General features: G+C 36.7%; 1 pseudogene; it reads left to right on the top strand.

Moving 5' to 3' along the window:
* Window positions 1–481: 481 nt before the first annotated feature.
* On the top strand, window positions 482–1,856 carry LOC105060732 (uncharacterized; annotated as a pseudogene).
* Window positions 1,857–19,264: the final 17,408 nt, after the last annotated feature.

Below are 19,264 nucleotides of genomic sequence, written 5' to 3'. Positions count from 1 at the left end.
TTTGAATTACTTTCATCTTTTTGTGTTTGTTTTATAGATAATCGTAGAGAGTGAAGACTAGACAGTGACTTATATGAGCTAGAGATGTGTGGCAGCTTCGTGATGATGAGAGGACTATTATTACATGCAATAACTTGGGGTAGCTAATTAGGAGGTCGGGAAGTCTTCTAATAACTTTTCTAGGATTGGTAGCTCAAAATGCTCAGATGTGTCCAATCAACTATTCATGATGGAACGATATGCTTTCTTCCTATGAAGTTGAGTTTTTGCAGGTTGTTGAGATAAAAAAAATATACTTGATATTATATTTTAACTATCTAATAATTATAAGTACTTAATTCTAACATTTGTAACTTTCTTTAATTTCTTATAGAGCAAGTTTCTGCTCCCTCTAGAGAGCCATGATTGGGTAATAAAATCTCTCAACTAAAAATGGAAAGAATATGAAGTAAAGTTGAAGAGAGACTATAAGAAGGAGGATATGACAAAAGAGGAGGTTGCTCGTACTTATCCTTCCGATGTATATCCTCATCAATGGAGGGAGCTTGTGCACTAATGGTTTTCTGAGAGAGAGCAGGTTATGTATAATTTATATATACTTTTTATTTTATAATTACTAGTATAGATTAAAGATTTATATAAAATATATCACATTGTTTATTTTATATATAGCAGATATATTCTAATATTGATAGAGCTGCACAATCCTCTTAGTTGGTTTCTCACACAAGGGGCTCCAAGAGTTATTCAAGCCATGGAGCTGAACTTGTATGTTACAAACTCCTAATACTTCTTATTGAAATTTTATATATATATATATATATATATATATATATATATATATATATATATATATATATATATATATATATATATATGTATATATATATATATATATATATATATATATATATATATATATATATGTATATATATATATGTATGTATATATGTATATATATATATATATGTATATATGTATATATATATATATGTATATATGTATATATATATATATATATATATGTATATATATATATATGTATATATGTATATATATATATATATATATATATATATATATATATATATATATATATGTATGTATGTATGTATGTATATGTATATGTATATATATATATATATATATATATATATGTATGTATGTATGTATGTATATGTATATGTATATATATCATGTAGCATATATCATGTGTTACATATCGTGTATCATAATATTTATGTACTCTTGGTCATCATTTGATTAATATTGAAAATTTAATCTTCATATTCATCTATATATGATGCATTATGTATCTACTATAATATTTCATGTCTCATATAATGTGTATCATGCATGAACTATGTATATTGTATCATATATCATGCATGATGGACCATGTATATGCAACATATATTAATTTTTTTATAGACAGAAGAGCATGGGAGGGAGCCTGGTGAGGTTGAGTTCTATAGAATGACTCATATCTATCGAGATGGCAACTTTGTCCGAAAGAAATCTGATTGCATGTATTGATCTATTTATTGAATGATTTATAACATAATTTTTTTATCATTAATATGTAGCTCTTTTCTTAAATATACAGGATACGGCAACAAATCTAATTGCAGAGCATATCGGTGAGTCATCATCATCTGTGGAGTTTATTCATGTCGAAGCTCAAGTTTTTACTAAGCTTATGGGATCGGAGCGTTATGGCTGAGTGAAAAGTTATGGTGATGGAGTTACCCCCACTCAGTTGTCTGCAGTAAGTAGATATACTCAGGATTATAGATAGAGTAGCAACACTGTAGAGGTTCGTAGGTTAGAGACAGGATTACAAGAGATGAGGTAGAGCCATGAGATACATTTACAAGAGATGAAACAAAGTTATAACTTACAGATAAAGGAGCTGAGATAGAGCCATGGCCTATAGATAGAGGAACTGAGATAGAACCATCAAATAGAGATACCATTATTAAGGTCTCAGATCGATCAGATTACATCTTTTTTACATGATTTTGCCCTGCATCAAGTAATTAGTTGCATATAATTTTTGAATTTTATATAATTATCATTTATATTTTTATAAAAAAAATTTTTGCTTTTATAGGCTCCTAATACTTCCAACAGCTGCAGAGATGATGATGATACTACCATGCACAAGTGATAGTCCTCTCTCTTTTTTTTTTGGTGTTTTATATATGATGTACCTTTTTGTATTTTCTTTATAAGTTCTTTCAATTGTAATGGACATTCATTCATCTTGGACAATGTAAAAATGTGTCACATATTGATATACAATACCAACATTATTTAGTGACTTCTTGTTATATAATGAGAATTTTTGGAGTTCTTCAATATTTGTTATATATAAGTGAATCTTATGGGATGTATAGATTTATTATGTGATTTTTTATGTGATGTGATACAGATTTTGTACATTTTTCTAATCATAATTTAGTTATTCTTTAATAATTATTTTGAAGCTTAATGATGCTTATAAGTATTGTTAAGTTTCAAAATAATGACATTTATAAGCATCGTTAAGTTTCAAAATGATGATGCTTGTGAGCATTGTTATTTGTCATCACTTAGCAATGCTTATAAGCATTGTCATTTGGTGATGCTCATAAGCATCATCATTTGGTGATGCTCATAAGCATCGTCAGTTAGCGGCACTTATAAGCATCATCAGTTGGCAATGCTTTCTAAAAGCATGGGCAAGCGATATTTCCATGCTTTCATAGCTGACACTGTCACAACGCTTTCAAAAGCATCATGGGATGACTTTGCAACACTTATAAGCATCGATATAGGTCAAAAATAGCATCAGCTATTTTTTATTTTATTGTAGTGCATCTGTCTGAGTCGGGGGGGTGACAGACAGCCGCACATTCTTAGGATTTAAGCCCATAGGACAAGTAAGACATGTCTTTATGCTCATATGTATTCATATCAAAGTGGTGATAAAAACAAACTTCTAATACATTTATTCAACAAAAATGGTTCATAAAGATTAATAAAAATAAATCAATATTTGGTTCAAAAATAAATTAAGCAAAGTGTATCTAGGGTCCTACACTCCTTACTGCTTCTTAAGCCCTGTATATTCTTCTGGATCTGAAAAGGAATAGAATATAGGAGTGAATTTTACAGACTCAGAAAGTTACTAGAACCTCAAATTTAATTAAATATTTTATACAAAAAAATAAATTTTCAAATTACATAATTTTTCATAAAAATATTTCAATGAGTATAAAAGCATGCCATAGCAATCAACCTAGAACTGAGATATGCATTTGATCAAAATAAATTTTTCAAACAAACAAGATTTGATCTTCCACTCTCACTCTCTTAGTCCCTTTGACTATGGCTACAATCAGCCCATGACTATCTCGAAAGAGATTAGATCCTGACTACAACATGTCATCCATCAATCATGCGCCAGTGATCGCTTCATTGGGCCGAAAGGAAAACTAGTTTTTGTTGGGAAATGTGTCCCAAAAAGCCAATCGTCAAGCTGTTGATGGTTGAGCAACCAAGTATTGTAATTGATTTGTTAATAAATAAAATATATTTGGCATTTTCATCATAAGCTTTCATCTTCTAATGAACTCCGTTGTTATGATGAAGTCCTTAGGACTATTTAGGTTCGATAAAGAGAGGATTTATCGATTAGTCCTTAAAACTGTTCACGACCAAATGATAGGCTGTTAATAAGGACGACAGCTTCTATCGAGCATAGGTCGCTGTAGGCCATATGGGTTGGTTGTCCTCTTAACCAAAGAGTGTGGAGACACTGGTATGGCATACAGGTGAGATGTAAAGGTACATCGTCAATGAACGTGACCAACTCCAGAGCATTCTGCTGTCGAGAATGTCTCTGATGGGATATAGGTATAAGTGTCCCTTAGACTTGAGATCACCTCAGTGACTTGCAAGCAACTCACTGTGCTTTGGTACCGGACTAACTGAATTTCTAATTCAGGGACGGAAGGCTTCTGGGCACAGTCAAGTACTTGCGAAGTCAGAGTGTGATCGAGATGGGATTGATCACTCCAAGAGTTGGAGAAGAATGAGTCACTGTATTTCAATTTAGCAAAACCTTGGCCAGGGTAATCCATCAGATGGATTTGATATTTTGAAATACAATGTGGACAACCTGATCAGAGTTGACAGTTGAGCTCTGGGGTGTCCTATGATCATTTTGGTCAAGGGGATGAATTATATGAAAACTATATCCGTATGGGTTCTAAGGATGTTGTTCTACACATTCGACCTATCCAGACGTCGGGTACCATTGCTAGATGGTCACTTCGATTGGTATAGAAATTTGTTTCTATGCTACCGGCTTAGGTTCGGACCTATGAGGTCACACACATTAGAGTTCATGATCCGATCGGATGGTTGATCAACGATTAAGAATCATTATAGGGTTAAATAATCAATACGATTGACATTTAACCCAGTGCAAGTGTTGCAGGAGGATCGATTAGCAATTTGATTGCTAATTGGCTTAATTTGATTAAGCCAATGGGCTGAGATTAAGTCTAATTAAATATGATTTAATTAGATTTAGTTTGGACTTGATTGGATCAAGTTCAATTGGTTTATTGGATAAGCCAAGTGCAAGGAAAGACTAGTCCTAGTTCAACTAGGACTTGGGTCAATCTAATTTCTAATTTGATTAAAAAATTAAATCAGATTTAAATCTAATTTAATCTGATTAAATTAGATTCTTAATTAGGTTAAGACCTATTTTAATTGGGTTGATCTAATTTTGATTTGATTTGGTTTGGGAAACCAAATTAAAACAAGTTATGAGACAGAATCCTAGTAGGACTAGGATTCCACCTTGCGCCACATAAACCTTCTCCACGCCCTCTCTCTTATTCAACCCAATCTCCACTTATTTTGTACGACAAAAGCCCTCTCTCAGATCTCTCCCACGTTCACAAAAGGTCTCCTCTCTTCTTTCTTACATAGAAGGTGATTTGGATCAAATCTAAAAGGAATAAGTTTGGATTTCGAATTCTATGAGATAGAGTTTTAGAAATCCAAAACTCTTTCAATTTTGCACCGAATTTATCCAAATTTTTTTTGAAATTTTTGTGGCTTTTAGGGTTTACATTATACACCCTTTTCTGGTGATCCATGCATGAAAATATGGAGGAGGTGCTCAAGAGTTGGGCGTCCCTTTACTTGCCATGTTTGGATAAGCCTTGACTAGGTGTTTGACCTAGACAAGGGCTCTATCATATCTCTCTATATAAGATGAGTTTCTTTGTGAAATTTTAAGGAGAGATAGATATTTGAGAGGCCATTCTTCCATCCAAAAATCAAAGAGAAATACCTTTGGGTCGTGGAGATATAAAAGACGCAAGTTTGGATGTCTAGAGAGAAAAACGTGAAGAAGAAGAGGGTCTTCTTCTTGGGTTTTTGTTTTCATATCTTTCCTCCCTCCATCTTGAGTTTTCTGAGAGTGTCTCAGATCTGAAACTCCTCCTTCTACTTTTCATCTTTGGAAGAGTCCAAATCAAGAAGAAGGAGGCACCTGATCAACCATCAAAGAAGGATCAGCGCAGTACTAGCATACTGTGCTGATTTCCTGAAGCAGGACTTCTGATCGAGATTCGTGGGCTCGTGTGGATGACTCCTAGAGGCCGGACGCATGTGCGGCTTGCAACATCATCCTTAAGCCCGGATCAGCGAGGTTAGAGCGTCTAACTTGCAAGGTAATAGATCTGATCTATTATTTAATACATACATTAGATGTAGCTAGTATAGAAACATGTTGATATGATCAACATGTAGTTCATACTAAATTTATATATATTTTAATTTTTGATTTAATGCTATGTAATAATCATGTAATAGGATCTTAGATCTAAAGATTTTCTGATCTTAGAAAATAAATTTTGATTTATTTTAGTCTTCCGCTGTATGATCTTGAAAAAGTTTCAAGATCTAACCCTGAAACCCTAGATCTGGTTCCTACAATTGGTATCAGAGCCTAGGTTCTTTATTACATGATTATATATACATGCTTAGATTATTTTTTAGATTAGATCTAATTTATAATCTGATTATTAAATCTGAAATTAAAATTTTAGATCAATCACAAACTGCAAGGTTGTCCTGCTGTAAGGTTTACCCCTTACAGTGCAAAGGTTGTCCTAGTTTGTGTAGATCTATCTTTAATCATAAATTTGTTAGATATGATCTAGATTAAATTTATGATTTATTAGATTTAAAAGATGTTTAAATCTGAAATAAAATCTCTTTGTTAATAATTTTTATGCAAAAAAATTATTTAAAGTTGAAATTGTTTCAATTACATGAACCTGTTTAGATTAGATCTAAAGTAGTTTCATGTTTATTTCACTTGCATCTTGATTATGAATCAAACATGCAATATAATTAATAGAATCATATTGTAAAATTGTTTTACAAATATGAAAATAATTTTTTGAAAAGCCAAACCCAACCCTCAGCCCAAAACTTAATTAAGAATTAAGAAGTTGTTTGATTAGGTTCTAGGATTGTGAATTGAAGAACCTAAGACACAAATCATAACACATTGGGTTAATGGGTTAGTGGAAATTAGGTCCATTAATTGGGTTAGACCTATGGTTAGATTAAAGATGGACTTAATTAGAGAATTGACTAAATCTAATCAATTGTTGTCTTAGATTAGGTCAAGGATTCTCTAGATCAATTACAATAGTTGTAGTTGGTCAAGTCCATGTCTTTAACGAGAACCAAATGGACTTGATTTTTGGCTAAGCGGTCTAGCACGAACTGTTAGGTTGATCTAATCGAAACTAATTAAACCAGTTGGTGTCTAAGGTAAACCAGACTGGTGGTTTTTAATTGGGAGCCCGCTTACCTGGCCATTTCTGATGGTGTCTAAGGCAAGCTTTGGCAGACCCTCCCACTGATCGAACTTACCTGGCCTCTTGGTGAAATTATGTTTTGATCGGATCACTTGACTATTAGAGCTGACCCATGTCAGCTAGGTAAATCAGTGTGACTGATTTAGGTGCTCCTAGACCAGCCCTGGTCTCCCTTAAGCTGACTTGGTGAAGCCAGTGGGAGGATCATGATAAGCTGGTTCATCTGACTTCATCCTCTATATTATTTAAATCCTCTAAAATTATTAGGTCCTTAAAATGATAAAGTTATGGAGATAACTGAGTCATAGCCTCCCATTAAGGTGTTTGATAATGAGTCCATTAACTCAATAATCATTGCAGACCCAAAGGCCTGGTGCTTGTTGACTAATGGAATTATCACTCATCATATGATGACTTGGAAGTGTCTCTCTAATGGTGGTTAGGTGAGCCAACCAAAGTTGGGCTTAATCATTCGTTGGTTAGATACACCAAGTATGATCATGTTAATGGTTGGACCTAATCGGATCCTTACAGTGGAGGCCAAAGCCTACTGATTAGGTTTCTGGGGCAAAATTAAAATTACTAGAAATTGTTTAGAGAAATAATTGGTTATGAACCTACCCTTAGATGTACATGGGTTGACCAACCAAAGTTGGGCTTGTGTGCAGTCTAAGTGGATTCTAGTACCCGCTAAGAAATTAGGATAATTCCTCGAGTTGGAGGTAGAGGCTACCAATTCGAATAAAATAGTGGGAGAAACCTTTTAATTAAAGTCCAAATCTTTAGGTTTAATGAATCAATTACTAATTAGGTTATAGTTCTCCTTTGTGCAAATATGGTTACTTCCCTATCGCTCCGGTCATTGTTGGACAATGATAAGTTGGTGGGACCCAACTTCGGTAGCTGGTACCGAAAGTTGAAGATAGTCCTGGAGCATGAACGGATCCTATATGTGATAATGGATCCTGCACCTGAGGAGCCAGCTGTCAATGCACGTGGAACAGTCAGAGACACTTACCAGAAGTGGCTCAGTGACCGGACCACGGTGCGCTGTATCATGCTGGCTGCTATCATGAGTGACGAGTTCAGTCGCAGATTCGAGACAGCTCAGCCAAAGGACATGCTTCAAGTGTTGGAGGATACCTTTGGCACACCCGATGACGTAGAGAGGCACAAGACTAGTTGTGCCATCTTCAACGCCAAAATGCGGGATGGTGTCTCAGTCACTGATCATGTATTGTACATGATCGAGCTGATGGAACGATTGAGCAAGCTCGGCTTTCCCTTGCATGAGCAGCTTAGGAAACATGCAATACTGAACTCATTGCCCAAGTCTTGTCTCCCATTCCTCACTCATTATAGAATGACAAAGCCTGAAGTAAACTACCATGGGTTAATGGGGTTGCTTCAGAACTTTGAGAAGGATCACCAACTCCTCAAGGAGTCGGTGAACTCAGTGAACTCAGTGGGAGGTTCATCTTCTGGTTCTCGACCCTTTGAGAAAGGAAAGAAGAACAAGAAGAAGAAAGTCAAGAAGGTGCAAGTTCAGGCTGGGACATCTGTGCAGAGCCAGACCAAAAAGATCAAGCCTGATAAGAGTCTATTCTACTGGCAAGCACCCTAGATTAGATAGTGTGTCAAATATCTACTTATGACATTGGAGGCTAGGTCATATAAATAAGAACAGAATAAACAGGTTGACTCAAGAGGGAATCCTCAAAGTCAGTGATTGTGAATCACTTGCAACCTGTGAGTTCTATCTTCTTGGTAAAATGACCAAGTCACCTTTTACTGGAAAAGGTGAGAGAGCTACTGAGCTCTTGGGCCTAGTACATACTGATGTATGTGGGCCCATGAGCACCAGTGCTAGAGGTGGATATTTCTACTTCATAGCTTTCACGGATGATCTATACCTATATGGATATGTCTATCTGATGAAACATAAGTCGGATTCATTTGAAATGTTCAAACGATTCCGAAGTGAAGTGGAAAAACAAACTGAAAAAGAGTATTAAAACTCTTCGATCTGATCGAGGAGGAGAATACCTTTCTAGTGAATTTCTCACATATCTAGGAGAGAATGGGATTTTCTCCCAATGGACTCCTCCAGGAACACCACAGCATAATGGTGTGTTTGAAAGGAGGAATCAGACTTTGTTAGACATGGTCCGATCCATGATGGATTTTTGCTAGCTTGCTGATATCCTTCTGGGGATATGCACTCGAATCGGCCTGTTATCTGTTAAATAGGATTCCAAGTAAGTCTGTAATTAAGACTCCATATGAGATATGGACGGGACGTAAGCCAGCACTTTCACACCTTAGGGTCTGGGGGTGTCCGGCCTATGTCAAACGATTAGTCACAGACAAGCTTGGACCTAGGTCTGACAAATGCTCATTCATAGGGTACCCCAAAGAGACAAAAGGATATTTTTTCTACCATGCTGATGAACAAAAGGTGTTCGTCAGCCTTAAGGCAATCTTTTTAGAAAAGGAGTTCCTTGGTGAAGGAACCGTTGCCTCTAAGGTTGAACTTGATGAAGTTCAACAGGTAGAAGGACCGACACCAATAGCTGAACCTGAGTCGGATATGATTAGATCACATCCGGAGCCCAATATACCTGCACCATTAAGGCGATCCGGTAGAGTACCGCGTCAGCCGGACAGATACTACAGTTTCTTGGTCCAGGACGGTGATCCCATCGAACTTGATGAGAATAATGAGGATCCGATCACCTATATGGATGCTATGCAGAGACCTGATTCCGAGAAATGGCTTGAAGCCATGAAATTCGAAATGGAGTCCATGAAGGTCAACGATGTATGGACATTGGTTGACCCACCTGAAGGGGTTAAACCCATTGGGTGTAAATGGGTCTTCAAAAGGAAGAGGGGCGCAGACGGAAAGGTGGAGACCTATAAAGCCCGTCTGGTTGCCAAGGGGTATCGTCAACGTTATGGTATTGACTATGACGAGACGTTTTCCCCTGTGGCAATGCTCAAATCTATTCGGATAATGCTTGCAATAGCTGCCCATCTGGATTATGAGATCTGGCAGATGGATGTAAAGACAGCTTTCCTGAATGGAGAGCTGACTGAAGAGGTGTATATGATACAACCTGAAGGGTTTACATCCACAGATGAGTCCAAGGTGTGCAAGCTTCAGAGATCCATTTATGGACTGAAGCAAGCTTCTCGGAGTTGAAACATGCATTTTGATAAGGTGATCAAAATGTATGGCTTCATTAAGAATGGAGAAGAGCCCTGCATCTATAAATGGACAAATGGTCCAGTTGTGGTATTCCTTGTCTTGTACGTGGATGACATTCTCTTAATCGGGAATGACATCCCCGCACTACAGGGAATAAAAGTTTGGTTGTCATCACAGTTCTCCATGAAGGACTTGGGTGAAGCATCTTACATCCTAGGGATGAAGATCTATAGGGATAGATCTAAAAGGATGCTTGGGTTATCTCAGTCCATGTACATAGACACTGTGCTGAAGAGGTTCAGCATGGAGAATTCCAAGAAGGGCTATCTACCGATAGGCCAAGGAATTTCTCTCTCTAAGAAGGATTGTCCGACAACTCCTGAAGAGAGAGAGCGTATGAGTAGAGTCCCATATGCTTCAGCCGTGGGATCTATCATGTACGCCATGACATGTACAAGGCCAGATGTGGCATACTCACTAGGAGTAGTGAGTAGATACCAATCTGATCCTGGAGAAAACCACTGGAAAGTGGTCAAAGCCATCCTTAAGTATTTGAAAAATACTAAGGACCAATGGTTGATTTATGGCGAGTCAGATCTGAAACTTGTGGGGTTCACAGACTCCAGCTTCCAATCTGACCATGATGACAGCAGGAGTGTGTCGGGTTATATCTTTACTCTGAATGGTGGAGCCATCTGCTGGAAGAGTTCCAAGCAGCATACTGTGGCAGACTCTGTTTGTGAAGCGGAGTATATCGCAGCATCAGATGCCGCGAAGGAAGCTGTGTGGCTGAGGAAATTCATCAATGAGCTCAGAGTAGCATCCTCCTTCGATGGTCCAGTCCTGCTCTACTGCGACAGCACTGGTACCATAGCTCAGGTGAAGGAACCCAAAGCACATCAGCGGACGAAGCACATCTTGCACCGCTTCCATCTGGTCCGAGAGATCGTGGATCGAGGTGACGTCGACCTTCAGAAGATCGACGGAAAGGAGAACCTAGCCGACCCCTTCACTAAAGCCCTGGCAATAAAGGAGTTCGACAACCACAAGTCGAAGATGGGTATTAGATACTGTGCCGAGTGGCTTTAGGACAAGTGGGAGTTGTTGGAAAATGTGTCCCAAAAAGTCAATCGTCAAGCTGTTGATGGTTGAGCAACCAAGTATTGTAATTGATTTGTTAATAAATAAAATATATTTGGCATTTTCATCATAAGCTTTCATCTTCTAATGAACTCCGTTGTTATGATGAAGTTCTTAGGACTATTTAGGTTCGATAAAGAGAGGATTTATCGATTAGTCCTTAAAACTGTTCACGACCAAATGATAGGCTGTTAATAAGGACGACAGCTTCTATCGAGCATAGATCGTTGTAGGCCATATGGGTTGGTTGTCCTCTTAACCAAAGAGTGTGGAGACACTGGTATGGCATACAGGTGAGATGTAAGGGTACATCGTCATTGAACGTGATCAACTCCAGAGCATTCTGCTGTCGAGAATGTCTCTGATGGGATATAGGTATAAGTGTCCCTTAGACTTGAGATCACCTCAGTGACTTGCAAGCAACTCACTGTGCTTTGGTACCGGACTAACTGAATTTCTAATTCAGGAACGGAAGGCTTCTGGGCACAGTCAAGTACTTGCGAAGTCAGAGTGTGATCGAGATGGGATTGACCACTCCAAGAGTTGGAGAAGAATGAGTCGCTGTATTTCAATTTAGCAAAACCTTGGCCAGGGTAATCCATCAGATGAATTTGATATTTTGAAATACAATGTGGACAACCTGATCAGAGTTGACAGTTGAGCTCTGGGGTGTCCTATGATCATTTTGGTCAAGGGGATGAATTATATGAAAACTATATCCGCATGGGTTCTAAGGATGTTGTTCTACACATTCGACCTATCCAGACGTCGGGTACCATTGCTAGATGGTCACTTCGATTGGTATAGGAATTTGTTTCTATGCTACCGGCTTAGGTTCGGACCTATGAGGTCACACACATTAGAGTTCATGATCCGATCGGATGGTTGATCAACGATTAAGAATCATTATAGGGTTAAATAATCAATACGATTGACATTTAACCCAGTGCAAGTGTTGCAGGAGGATCGATTAGCAATTTGATTGCTAATTGGCTTAATTTGATTAAGCCAATGGACTGAGATTAAGTCTAATTAAATATGATTTAATTAGATTTAGTTTGGGCTTGATTGGATCAAGTCCAATTGGTTTATTGGATAAGCCAAGTGCAAGGAAAGACTAGTTCTAGTTCAACTAGGACTTGGGTCAATCTAATTTCTAATTTGATTAAAAAATTAAATCAGATTTAAATCTAATTTAATCTGATTAAATTAGATTCTTAATTAGGTTAAGACCTATTTTAATTGGGTTGATCTAATTTTGATTTGATTTGGTTTGGGAAACCAAATTAAAACAAGTTATGAGACAGAATTCTAGTAGGACTAGGATTCCACCTTGCGCCACATAAACCTTCTCCACGCCCTCTCTCTTATTCAACCCAATCTCCACTTATTTTGTACGACAAAAGCCCTCTCTCAGATCTCTCCCACGTTCACAAAAGGTCTCCTCTCTTCTTTCTTACATGGAAGGTGATTTGGATCAAATATAAAAGGAATAAGTTTGGATTTCGAATTCTATGAGATAGAGTTTTAGAAATCCAAAACTCTTTCAATTTTGCACCGAATTTATCCAAATTTTTTTTAGAATTTTCGTGGCTTTTAGGGTTTACATTGTACACCCTTTTCTAGTGATCCATACACGAAAATATGGAGGAGGTGCTCCAGAGTTGGGCGTCCCTTTACTTGCCATGTTTGGATAAGCCTTGACTAGGTGTTTGACCTAGACAAGGGCTCTATCATATCTCTCTATATAAGATGAGTTTCTTCATGAAATTTTAAGGAGAGATAGATATTTGAGAGGTCATTCTGCCATCCAAAAATCAGAGAGAAATACCTTTGGGTCGTGGAGATATAAAAGACGCAAGTTTGGGTGTCTAGAGAGAAAAACGTGAAGAAGAAGAGGGTCTTCTTCTTGGGTTTTTGTTTTCATATCTTTCCTCCCTCCATCTTGAGTTTTCTGAGAGTGTCTCAGATCTGAAACTCCTCCTTCTACTTTTCATTTTTGGAAGAGTCCAAATCAAGAAGAAGGAGGCACCTGATCAACCATCAAAGAAGGATCAGCGCAGTACTAGCATACTGTGCTGATTTCCTGAAGCAGGACTTCTGATCGAGATTCGTGGGCTCGTGTGGATGACTCCTAGAGGCCGGACGCATGTGCGGCTTGCAACATCATCCTTAAGCCCGGATCAGCGAGGTTAGAGCGTCTAACTTGCAAGGTAATAGATCTGATCTATTATTTAATACATACATTAGATGTAGCTAGTATAGAAACATGTTGATAGGATCAACATGTAGTTCATACTAAATTTATATATATTTTAATTTTTGATTTAATGCTATGTAATAATCATGTAATAGGATCTTAGATCTAGGGATTTTCTGATCTTAGAAAATAAATTTTGATTTATTTTAGTCTTCCGCTGTATGATCTTGAAAAAGTTTCAAGATCTAACCCTGAAACCCTAGATCTGGTTCCTACAGTTTTAATATCATATAAAGAAATATGTTCCCAACAGTATGTACCAATAATCAGCCCCACCTAACTAGGTATGAAAGAAAAACTAGCTCCTATCTACAACATATGATCAGCTGGTGTATGCCAGTGGCCACCACACTAAACGTTCGAAAGGAGACTAGATCCTAAATCCATATGATTATAGCTGAACTAGAGAGCAGTGGAACTGATATGTAACATATTTAATTGAAAATCTATCCATGAAAATTCGATCCAATATTTTAGAAGTATTTCATGTAGAGCATATAAAATAATGAGTTAAAATAATTTATCATAGCATTAGATAAACTTAGAAAACCAAATCACATGCTTAATAAAACATACTAGGGGTAGAAGTAACTTACAAATTCTTATCCTAAATTCTCATGATACTTCATCAATTAGGAATATTAACCAAAATCTAAAATAATTAAACACTCTATTAGGCCTCGAAAAAGTAGTAGATTATTTGATTTTTCTCAAAGCATATTCTAGTCCAGACCATTAAATTTGACCTAAAATCCAGGGGTCTTGGCCAACCCTTAGATCTAATAATTATCTAAACAAGTATTTAAAATGAAGTCCATGGCTACCTATATATAGAGGACTTGGTTGTCATCACTCCTCAATATTCGGATCCACATTTCTACCTGATTAAATTGAAATCCCTTAGTCAGATCTAGTTCTCAAATTAAAGAAAAGTTAACCTAATCAATGAACATTAGGTTTCGTTTGGGTAAATCAATAGAGATAGAGAATTTATTTGGGTTAGACTAGAGTCAAGGTTCATTCCATTGATGCCACCGGTATCTAGGTATAGGTTAAAATTAGAAATTAAATGAACATAAAGTATAGAAATTTAATAGATGATTAATTAATTAATTAATGAAGGAATCTGGGGAGAAATAAAGAATATTGGAAGAGAGTGATAATAGAGAGGAAGGGAGGGAAAGGATAGGGAAGAGGAGAGAAGAGGGAGCAAGGGGCGTTGGTGGTCATCGGGCTAACGTGGTCGAGGTGGTCACCTGCCAGCTAAGGCAACTGATGGGGGCGGTGGCCAAGAAGAGTAACCGAACTCAAAGAAAATATCCTAGAACTAGGTATTAGATTGGCCAAAATTAGTGGGGATTGGGCTCCATTTGAGGAAAAAATAAAGGAGAGTGAGGGAAGAAGACTCATAGGCGATCAACTGAGATAGAATCTAGGCCGATGGTGGTGATTTTTCGATGGTTTAAAAGGTACAAAATCAAATCAAAACAGAACAAGGGTGAGATATATAGAGAGAGAGAGAGGTGATTTTGCATGGCTGTTCCTTAGGCTATGGTGGCTCATTGGCTGTCAGAGAGGAGGAAGAGAGAGAAGAGGAGGGAGAGAGCTCGATGATGCCAAACGTAGGAGAGGAGGGGTTTAAGTAGAAGATGACCACAGAAAGTATAAATTTGGCCTAACACCAGTTGTTCACTAGTTGCACCGGCCTCCAACGACTGTCGATGGTTCATACCAACTTGGAGATCCCACACCAGCCACTGTTTAGTGGCCATATCACCTAGCGATAAGGATTGGATAGAGGATCACAATCTCCCTTGTTCCAATCTCTTTTTTTTTTTTCAAAATTTTGAATTGAAGTCGGTAAAGAGCTTGCTAACTTCAATTCAAAATTTATCTAAGTGGGCTGGATTTCACATCCTTCCCTCTTATAAAAATTTTATCTTCGAAATTGATATACCTGAATTATGAAATAACTGAGGATATTTGGCTCGCATCTCCTCTTCTAGTTCTTGAGTTATTTCTCATTCTGTATGGTTACTCCATTGTACTTTGATATAGGGAATGGTGTGTCGTCTCAACACTTATTCTTTCGATCCACCTTTCTTACCGGCTACTCCACATAAGACAAATCTTTTCTGAGCTAAAGGGGTCCAAACTCTACCATATGGCTAGAATTAGGTACATATTTCTTTAGTATGGATATATAAAAAATATTATAAGCTCTGATAAGAGAGGATGATAAAGCACTCTGATTCTTTCTAAGATTTTAAAGGGACCCACATATCTAAAGCTTAGCTTACCGTATATCTCAAATCTCATCACGTCTTTACTAGGAGATACCTTAAAGAACACATGATCTTTTATTTAGAATTTCAATTCTCTTCTCCTATTATTAGCATAACTCTTCTATCGATTTTGAGCTGAATGAAGCTGCTTCATAATGAGCTAAATCTTATCAACTATTTACTAAATAATATCTGAACCAATAGCCTCCTTTTGCAGATATCATCCCAACTTAGAGAAGTCTTACATCTTCTTCGATATAGAGCTCCAAAGGGAGCCATCTGAATGCTAGCCCAATAGCTATTATTATATGCAAAAAAGAAGAAAAATCTCTACCAGTGGTAAGTGCTTATCCCAAGATCTCTTCAAATTTAATACACATGCCCTCAACATATCTTCCAAAATCGGAATAGTTTCTTTGATTGACTGTCTATCTGAGGGTGAAAGATCATATTAAGATCCAACTTAATCTTCATGGCTTAATGCAAACTTCTCCAAAATTGAGAGATAAATCTCATATCTCCATCAGATACAATAGATACTAGAGTACAATGAAATCTTATAATTTCTTCTATATATATAACTTGGCTAGCCTTTTTAAAGAGAATTCAATTTTAATAGGCAAGAAATGAGCTTAGTTAGTTGGTCCACAATCATCAAAATAGCATCATATTCTCGAAGAGTTCTTGGTAGCATTGAAACAAAGTCCATTATTGTATGCTCCCATTTTTATACTAGAATGGTTAGGGGTTGTAGTGGTTCTGCTAGCCTCTGATGCTTAGCTTTTATCTATTGACAAGTCAAACACTGAGCCACTTCCCCTTTCATACCATTCCACCAAAAATTTTTTCTAAGGTTTATGTATATTTTTGTACTCCTAGGATGTATGGTGTAGCCAGAGGTGTGGGCCTCCAACATAATTTTTTTTTTAGCTCTGCATCATTCGAAACATAATCTATTGCCAAACTTCAGTGATACATCTTCATGAATTCTAAATTCAAATACCATACCAAAAATGATACATTTTTCCTGATCCTTTGTAACTTCAGATCATCTCCTTAGGGTGCTTTGATTTTATCAATCAAGATATGTTGCACACCAAGAGCAATGAGCAAGACTTCGGATTTGTGCAGTAATACCTTGATATCTAACCTTTCTAGATTCTGAAGAATGTACTCCTAGAAAGTGATCATAGTTGCTATACCACCTATGGACTTTATGCTTAAAGTATCTATTACCATATTTGCTTTCTCAGGATGATAATTAATGGTCAAATCATAATTCTTGATCAGCTCTAACCATCTTCTCTATCTCAAATTCTGCTCCTTTTGTATGAATATATACTTGAGACTCTTATAATCTTTAAAAATTTCACAGAATATCTCATTAAAATAATGTCTCTCAATCTTCAGGGCAAAAATATTGTAGCCAGCTCTAAATCATAGGTAGGGTAGTTCTACTCATATGGTTTAAGTTATCTGGAGGTATATGCTACCATATTCTCATTTTGCATAAGAATACATCCTAACCCTTTTTTAGAGACATCACTAAAAATAGTAAAACCTCCACTTCCAGATGAAAGGATAAGGATTGGAGTTGATACTAAACGTCTCTTCAATTCTTGAAAGCTCCTCTCACATTCTTCTATCCAATCAAATTTAGTTCCTTTATGGATCGCTAGGTCAGAGGTGTTAGCATGCAAGAGAATCCTTTCACAAATCTCCTATAATATCTAGCTAGTCTGAGGAAGCTACAGACCTTCGATACATTAGTAGGTTGACTCTAATCTACAATTACTTCTATCTTCACTACTTTCACAAAGATGCCTTCTTTGGAGATTTTATGCTTGAGGATGGAGATGCTCTCAAGCTAGAACTAACATTTCTTTAGCTTGTATACAATCTTTACTCTCTTAATGCTTGCAACACTATCTTCAAATGTCTTTCATATTCCTCCTGACTTTTGGAATATATCAGAATATCATCTATGAATGCCATCATACACCGATCTAAGTAAGACTTGAACACTCTATTCATCATATCCATAAAGACTGCCAAAGTATTTGTTAATTCAAAAGGCATGATCAAAAATTCATAGTGCTCATATCTGGTCTGGAAGGCTATTTTGGGTATATCATCAGCCTCTTGATTTTTAATTGATGATATCAGACCGCAGATCAATTTTAAAAAATATATGGGCATCCTAAAACTGATTAGAAAGGTAACCAATTCTTGGTATAGGATATTTATTTCTAACTGTCAGCTTATTCAGTTTCTCTATAATCAATGCACAACCTTAGACTTCCATCCTTCTTCTTGAAAAAGAGTGTCGAAGCACTATATGGAGAGATACTGAGCCTAGTGAAGCTTTTATCAAGAAGTTCCTAGGATTGTTCCTTAAGCTCCTTCAATTCAGCTAAAGTCATTCAATAGAAAGCTTTAGAGATAGGTCCAGCATCTACTACTAGATCAATAGAGAACTCTATCTCTCTATCTAGAGGCAGTCCTAATAAATCATCTAAAAATACATCAGAAAATTTTTTTGCTATTGGAATACTTTCTAACTTCAACTCCTTCTGCTGAGTATCTAAGATGCTAGCCAAGTACTCCATCAACCTTTTCTCAACATTCTATAAGCTTGCATAAATGATATAACTCTGATACGGACATTCATTCCACTACCCTAAAAACTAAATGACATCTGCTTTGGAATTTGGAAGGTTACCCTCTTCCTGAAGTAGTCCACCATGGCATGATATAAGGCAAGCAATCGATCCCTAGGATGATATTAAAGTTTCTTATTTCTAGAACCATCAAATTAATATAAGATTATGATCTTCAATGCTCAAAGTGCAAAATAGGCAAACCAAGCCAATCACGATGACACTCCCATTTGGGATAGAGATACACAACTCATAGTCCGGGGGTACAAGCATAATACCAGCCTTTCTCACAAATTTAGATGAAATAAAAGAGTGGATAACCCCAGGATCAAACAATACACAAGTATTTATAGAGGCTACTTTGATGATACCTATTCATGAATTAAAGTTTTACTATTATTATCAATCAAAATTTTCAACATATAAGTAATCTTTAAATCTAACTAAGTTTGAAAGAGTTTTAGGATATTTGTCACTACAATATTTGATGCTTCCGCAACTTGTTGAGTCATAGCACAAATATGGGCCTACGTCTTCTATTTATCCTTGTCCGAAGGGATGTCCCTGACAAGAAGTCGGTATATCTGAAGTAGTCCGAGCAAGCAGTGGTCTGTGTGCATTCTAAGGCGACTACTAGTATTTAGAGTTTCGATAATATGAGCAATCCACGATCTTGTGGCCCTGTTGACTACAATCGAAACAAGCTCCAAAAAAGCAATCCTACTCTAAGCAGAATCCTCTACACTTGCTACATTGGGCTCCGTTCTTCTATTGGGGTCCATTTTCCTTCCCATAGGTTTCATGCCAC

Source organism: Elaeis guineensis, chromosome 13, assembly GCF_000442705.2.
Source record: "Elaeis guineensis isolate ETL-2024a chromosome 13, EG11, whole genome shotgun sequence".
In the NCBI taxonomy this organism is placed as follows: Eukaryota; Viridiplantae; Streptophyta; class Magnoliopsida; order Arecales; family Arecaceae; genus Elaeis; species Elaeis guineensis.
Note: the sequence above shows the minus strand (reverse complement) of the source record. Positions and strands in the feature narration are given on the sequence as shown.